Below are 7,255 nucleotides of genomic sequence, written 5' to 3' on the forward strand. Positions count from 1 at the left end.
TACTATGCCTACAACAGTGAAGTTTCAGTCCTCTAGGTATGTCTCTACAGCATGGGCATATCTCTGGGTGACGTGGACATCCCCATGCATGCACCTTATCAAAATATGACTAATTCAATATTGCACCATCCCATTCTCTGGGCTCTGTTTGCAATCATAACCAGTAGAATCTACCAAGAATAATGAAACATAATATATAGATTCACCAAACATCTATTATTCTATGTATGACCACTGGAGTCAATGCCACTCAAAATATTTTGGTATTTATTTAATCACTCAAAATCTTGCCCAAGCATATTCTGTATGAGGTGTTAATATGAATTTAAAATAATTGTAGAACTCTATTTGTGTTTTAGAACTGTTTTTATTATAGGGCTCCCCTTAAAAGGAGACTCTAGCTCACAGACCTTTAAATAGCCAGCAGCATACCCCACTGCTGCCTTGCTTCTGAAGCGAAGCAGGGTTGGTCAGTCCCTGGATGGGAGACCAGATGCTGCTGGAAGTGGTGTTGGAGGGCCAGTAGGAGGCACTCTTTCCTCTGGTCTAAAAAATATACCAATGCTCCAGGGCAGTGATTGGGGACACTGCCCTGTGTAGGGTGCCGTCTTTCGGATGGGATGTTAAACGGGTGTCCTGACTCTCTGAGGTCATTAAAGATCCCATGGCACTTATCATAAGAGTAGGGGTGTTAACCCCGGTGTCCTGGCTAAATTCCCAATCTGTCCCTCATACAATCATGGCCACCTAATCATCCCCAGCTTACAATTCGCTCGTTCAACCCCCTCCTCTACACTGTAACTATTCCCCAGGTCGTTGCTGTAAATGAGAATATGTTCTCAGTCAACTTACCTGGTAAAATAAATACAAATATAGCCTCTAAATACATTTTAAACAAAATAGTTCAAGAAGCATGTGCAGTGGCTGATAGGAAAACCGATTTGGCAATAAGAATAGGCTATAGATAGTCATGACCATTCTGCTCAGGACAGGTTATAGCCAAGACTTAATATTTCGTTTTGTCTCATTTATTGATATGGATGATGGAGTTGTGCAGTGCAAATGGCTATAATAAGCGTACATGCAGAGTGGAATTCACTAATACAACAGTCAAAATGCCTAATATAAAGCAGTCCGTGCTCCCAAAATACTAGAAAAAGTGTGATTCATTAGGTTACATGATCACAGTAGCCCCACGTAGTTATAGAAATTAATTGTGCAATTATATGATCATTAAATAACACACAACCGCATTACATATTTAGATAGCAGAATAGGCCTAGCCTAAATCGTATTTGCTTTTTATTTTGCAGCTCAGGCGGTTATTATAGACAAGGCTCTTCTGTGTTTTTATCATTCTCACACAAGTCATTTGCTGAAGGTCCAAGCCTATACTATGCCATCGACTAGTGTAACGTCACTATTGAATGCAGTTCTAAAACAAGCTCTAGATGTAAGCTGCAAAGCAACTCTAACGCCTGGGCTAGAGTTGCTTGATTGACTAGCTACGTTGGGTTCATGTCCTTTGCAGATGCCACATTGACAAAAGTTTGAATGTATAAAAAAGATCTGTAACAGAATAAAGGGAGATGTTAAGTAAGAATTGAACGTGTAAATGTTCGTTCATAGTCGTAACATATGGTTTGTACGTTTACAGAGCTAATTTAAAGTTTACGTTTCACGCATGGCTTTTCTTACGATCAAAACAATTTACGTATAGATTTTCTTACGATCCTTACATGCTGACCAGACCAGACACGTCGCGTGCACGAGCATCGCAAAATACATTTTGAAATCCATGTTATTCAATTATTGCACCCACACTGCTAGCGCGAGCCAACGAGTGTCTGCGATGCCAAGGGCTAAAATAGAAGTCATTCCTATTACTGACGCAGATCACGCTGCAAGTCCTGCCTCTCCCATCTCCTCATTGGTTTATAGAAGCAGGTACCCACGTGCCATCTCTTCATTGGTTATACCCACGTGGGTGATTGAAAGACTAACTGTTTTGCCGGTTGTCGTGGTAATACTATGAAAGTGTAGATCTGATCACCATATAAGTTCAACGATGAAAAAGCCTGGAAGGAGGAGAGATGACTAGAAATGATTCGGTTGGCTGTTTTATGTGTGGATTAATTGTCAGAGTAGAGGACCTTGTGCATTTCAGGTAAAATAACAACTCAATGTTTATATCCCAGGACAAATTAGCTAGCAACAGCAAGCTAGCTAAATAGGACAAATTAGCTAGCAAGCTAACTAGCTAAATTGCCCTACATGTTTAATGCTTTTCGACCTGTTCCCAAATTAATGTCATTGGTTCAGAGTTTGTTTTGATATTTTAACCTGCGTGTCGTGATTGCGTTTGGTGTAGGGGGACAAAATACATTTATGCACGATGGCGCACACGCGCAGCCGGTTTGGGTTCCGTGTAACGATATGTACGTTTAACCTTTTGGAAGCTATCTCGTTCAATATTCACAACGACGCTGTAAAATAACTCAGATTGGTAACTTTTTTTCAAATTTGGCATGCAGAAACGGAAGTTCCGACTGTAACTATGGTTCTACGAATACATGGAAGACCGTCAGTACGGTTGAAAGTGTGGATTATATCCCTCGTGCTCTGCGCAGGTCGAGTAATAATAACAAAGTCACACCGGTGACGTGACAGCGTGGGAGGACATGCCCCCGCGGTTCAAATAAAACCCTACGTCAGACCATGCACTGTCTCAGAGAATCTTCTCGCACAAAAGATTCAGTGACAGGAAAGTACTGACGGTCTTCCAGGTATTCGTAGACCCATAGTTAAATTCATAACTTCCGTTCTACTTTATACTTTCAGACTGTCAGTACGGATCAAAGTATGGATGACTCACACCAACAAGGTCATGAGTAATAGCACCACTAACCGCTGATGAATGGACCAGTGCCACTTGAATAATGGCACAGCCCATAGTGTGGCAGGATGCAGGGCAACGACCAGGTAGCAGCTGCGCATTTCTCCTTTAGGGGGACGCCTCTCAGTGCAGCCCTGGATGTGACGACACTACTGGTCGAGTGACATATCACACCTTCTGGGACAGGGAGCCCTACTCCCTTGTAAGCCTGAGTGATGACATCCACAACCTAGTGTGAAAACCTCTGCTTGGACAATGCAAGGCCTTTTGACTTCCCAACAAGGAAAATAAACAGTTGGTCTGACTTCCTGTAGTGCGCCGAGGCTTGCATATAGCATTTGAGGGAACGGACTGGACACAGGAGATTTGCTCGCTCCAACTCTGCATTCTGGAAAGGAGGGGGGGCAGTAAGCTGTAATTTCGATGGCTTGATTGATGTGAAGAGGTGATAAACCCTTAGGCAAAAAGACTGGATTGAGGCGTAAAGTCACGCCTAGGTCGTCTGCCTTCCATCGTAGGCAGACAGGGCTCACTAACACGTTTCACTGATGAAATAGCTTAGACGAAAGCCGTTTTCAAATATAACCATTTTATGTCCGGCTCCTCCGTTTGCTCGAAAGGAGATTTTGTCCGATAATAGCAGGACCGCAGCGGATCAGTAGAAGGTCGGGCTCTTCAGAGGCCACACCCATAGCTGTAGTTGGTCTGGGCTGGGATGCCATATCCTGCATTCCAACTGTGAAAGTAGGTTCTGTCTGTGAGGGAGCTGCCATGGCTCTCCCTCCAGAAGTCTGAGGAGGGTTGGAAACCAGGGTCTCGTTGGTCATCTGGAGACTACAAGCAGTGGCCTGTGCTGAGCCCGAGAGACCCTGTGTAGCGTTGCTAAGATCGGGGAAGTCATAGGGAAAGCATACAGTAGGCCCTCTGGCCACGTGTGGGCTAAGGCGTCCATGGCCAGGGGGCTGATAGAACCAGAGGGAGCAGTGGGATGTTTGCTCTGAGGTGAACAAGTCCACATGTGCTGTTCCAAACCGCTGCCATATTATCTTCACTACTTGTGGGTGAAGTCTCCATTCCCCCGGGGGTGGTTTCTGTCGTGACAAGAAGTCTGCCACCTCGTTCACCTTGCCTGGGAGATTCATGGATTGTAGGGAGGCCAGATGTGGTAGGACCCATATCAAGAGTTGTTGGGCCACCTGTAGGGACCGTACAGAACCTCATTCCACCTTGATGGTTGATGTGGAACACTGTCAATGTATTGTCTGATCGTCTCAGGGCATGTTTGAGAACCAGCAGAAAATGATTTAGGGCTAGGTAAACTGTCTGAAGTTCTAGCATGTTGATGTGCTCTTTCCTCCAGCGGGGGCACCACTCTCCTCGTACAGACCTGTGTTGCCACACTGCTCCCCAGCCTGTTAGCGAAGCGTCGGTCATCACTACATCCAGCCTTGCCAGAATTGATCCAAGAGACAGGTAGGCTCTCATCCTCCTCGGCCGCAAAGTGGAGTAGCATGCCCTTGTCACCCGTATTTTGGTGTTTCTGTCCTGCTTGGGTTGAACCACCCTTGTAGTGGTCTTAAAGACAGCAGGCCTAACGGTGTCACCGTGGAGGCCACCACGACTGCATTCAACTGAAATTGTTACAGAAGAATGCTGTCCACGTGCTGAGTTGTTATACATGCACTCATAGTGCGGGAGTTCAGAGCCATGCCAATAAAGTTGACCTTCTGGCTTGGTGTGAAGTTACTCTTTTCGTTGTTCATGGTAAGACCCAGTGTAGTGACGTGGTTCAGTGTCAGTGCTGTGCTGTGCCCTCAGCCACACACTGACGAGAGGGGGCGCAGATGAGCCAGTCATTGAGGTAAGGAAGGATCTTGATCCCTTGTAGGTGGATGGACCTCAGGGCTGCACTCACGCATCTTGTGAAGACGCGAGGAGCCAGGGAGAGACCGAAGGGTAATACCGCAAACTGGTATTCCTGACCCTGGAAGGCGAACCGCAGAAAACGCCTGTGTTCCGGTAATACAGGAACGTGAAAGTAAGCATCCTTTAAGTCCAGGGACGTGAACCATTCCCCTGCGGCTATGGTCTGGAGAACGCTGATGGTTCACAACATGTGAAAGGGGAGAACGTTTAGGAAAACATTGAACCATTTTAAATCCATAACTGGACAGAAGCCTCCGTCTTTATTTGGAACCAGGAAATAGGTTGAGTAAAATCCATCTTGCTGTTCTGATGTCTCAGCTGTTTTCTACGTTTGATGGCCCGCTCAGCCACGGGGTCAAAGAGCAGTCTGGGGACTGCTGGGCGCTTTCTCAGCATCCGTCTGGAGTCATCAGACATTGGGGCTTTGGTGACAAGTCACAACATGGGTGGACATCAGTCTGCCTAGCTCTCTGTTCATGAATGCAAGCGCTTGAAGAGCTGCGTCATTCAGGTTGCAGAGGTCCGGGTCTGCGTGCTCCGGCTGGAGCATCCTGTTCTGTGCTAGCATGAGCACTGAGAAGGAGTTCCCAAAGAGGGACATGTGGGCCGCTGTGTCGTAGGCCCGTGGGGGGGGGTTGAAACCGCAGGACCGGGGACAAGGTAGCACATCCGGTGAACAGGTCAGGGTTCCATAGCCGCAGGCAGAACAGCAGAAACTGGATCAGCACAAGACCAGGTGGACTGGGGATGGGGACAGTCAGCAGTAGTTAGGCCAGGTAGTCCTGAGGCATGGTCCTAGGTCTCAGGTCCTCGAGAAGAGGAGACGGTGACAAAGAGAGAGAGAAATTTGAGCGACCATACCTAAGATCACGCAGGAGATAAGACAGGAGAATTACACCAGATAGGACAAACTGACCCTAGCCCTCCAGCACATAGACTATTGCAACATAGATACTGAGGACTGAGATGGGGGGGGAGACAGACACTGTTGCACCATCCAAAGTTACCCACAGACAGGGCCAACCAGGCAGGAAATAACCCCACCCACTTTACCAAAGCACAGCACCAAAGGGATATAAATAGACCACTAACTTACTACCCTGAGACCAGGCTGAGAAAAGCTCACAAAGATCTCCCCCACCGCACAAGCCCGAGGGGTCGCAAAACTGAACAGGAAGATCACGTCAGTGACTTAACCAAATCAAGTTGAGTATAGCGAAAAAAGCCTGACATGATGCCTTCCTAGGGACAGTATGGGAGATCGCGAGCAAGGCTGTGACTTAGCCCCCGTAATAGTAAAAAAATTTTGGGGGGTGGGCTTGCTTGTTTTGTATGTTATTTTGGCATTAATATGTATCACATATCAGTTTGCAAACAATGTCATTGCGTTAATAAAGCCGCATACAAACATGGTCTCATTTTTGTTTTCTTGAGTAAGGCAGCTCCAAAATGCAGGTGTTCCAGCTTAGCTCAGTGCTTTCTGTTGTGGTGGGGCATGCCAGCATAAAATACAGAGCATTGCGCTGCGATTGGCTCAGTGTTCTGTCTATCATGGGGACACTACGTCACCGCCAAGTCTAAGGGTAGAGCTCTAAAATTCTAACCCCTTGGGTGCTGCCATAGTTACATTAGAAGTGCCCATCCAAGAAGGCGCAAGGTCATTGGCCACAGATAAAAGGACGTCAAATCACGTTATATCTACAGTAGCTTTGATTGGACTGATCAACATGTCAACATCATACTCTCAAAATCTTAGCTAGCAGTCAACATCATGAATCAAGTCGACAATCTACTGGCAAATCCTTGTCATATGAAGAGAAATAATGCAGAGAAATTATAGATAAAACGTCCATTGGACATAAACGTTACACAAGTTGGAAATCGCAAATTACACAATTAGTGGCTTGGAAGGAATCAGTGGCTAACAGCAAGCATTGCAAAGCAATCATTAGCCTGCAATTCAGTGGAGTGGCTGTGTGCTCCCAAGTCTAAGATTAAGGATCTCTTTTCCTAGTTAAAAATTATAAACATTCAACATTGGCCATGCTGTCAATGAAGCATGAATTGTGCCGCACTCAAAACAACGGTTAATTCGGAACTGCAAAATCTGACTTTAGTGAGTTCAAAACCACTGGGAACTCGGGGGGGAAAATGAGCTACGACTGGGAAAATACGTTTTGAACTTTCATCCTACTCGGAATTGTAAATTGGGAACTCGGGCCTCTTTCTCGAGCTACGACCTGAAGATCACTGACGTCATCATGATTCAACCTTTTTTTCCCCAAGTTCCCAGTTGTCTATCATCACAAATCCAGGGAATGCCAGACTTGGATGACAAAGTTTGATGACATAATTTGCAGACGAAGGACCGCTGCGCCACCTTGCTGTTCAAGTGAGCACAGCACAACAAGGTGACTCCAAACATGTCTTGTA

Source organism: Salmo salar, chromosome ssa11 (assembly GCF_905237065.1).
Source record: "Salmo salar chromosome ssa11, Ssal_v3.1, whole genome shotgun sequence".
Classification (NCBI taxonomy): Eukaryota; Metazoa; Chordata; class Actinopteri; order Salmoniformes; family Salmonidae; genus Salmo; species Salmo salar.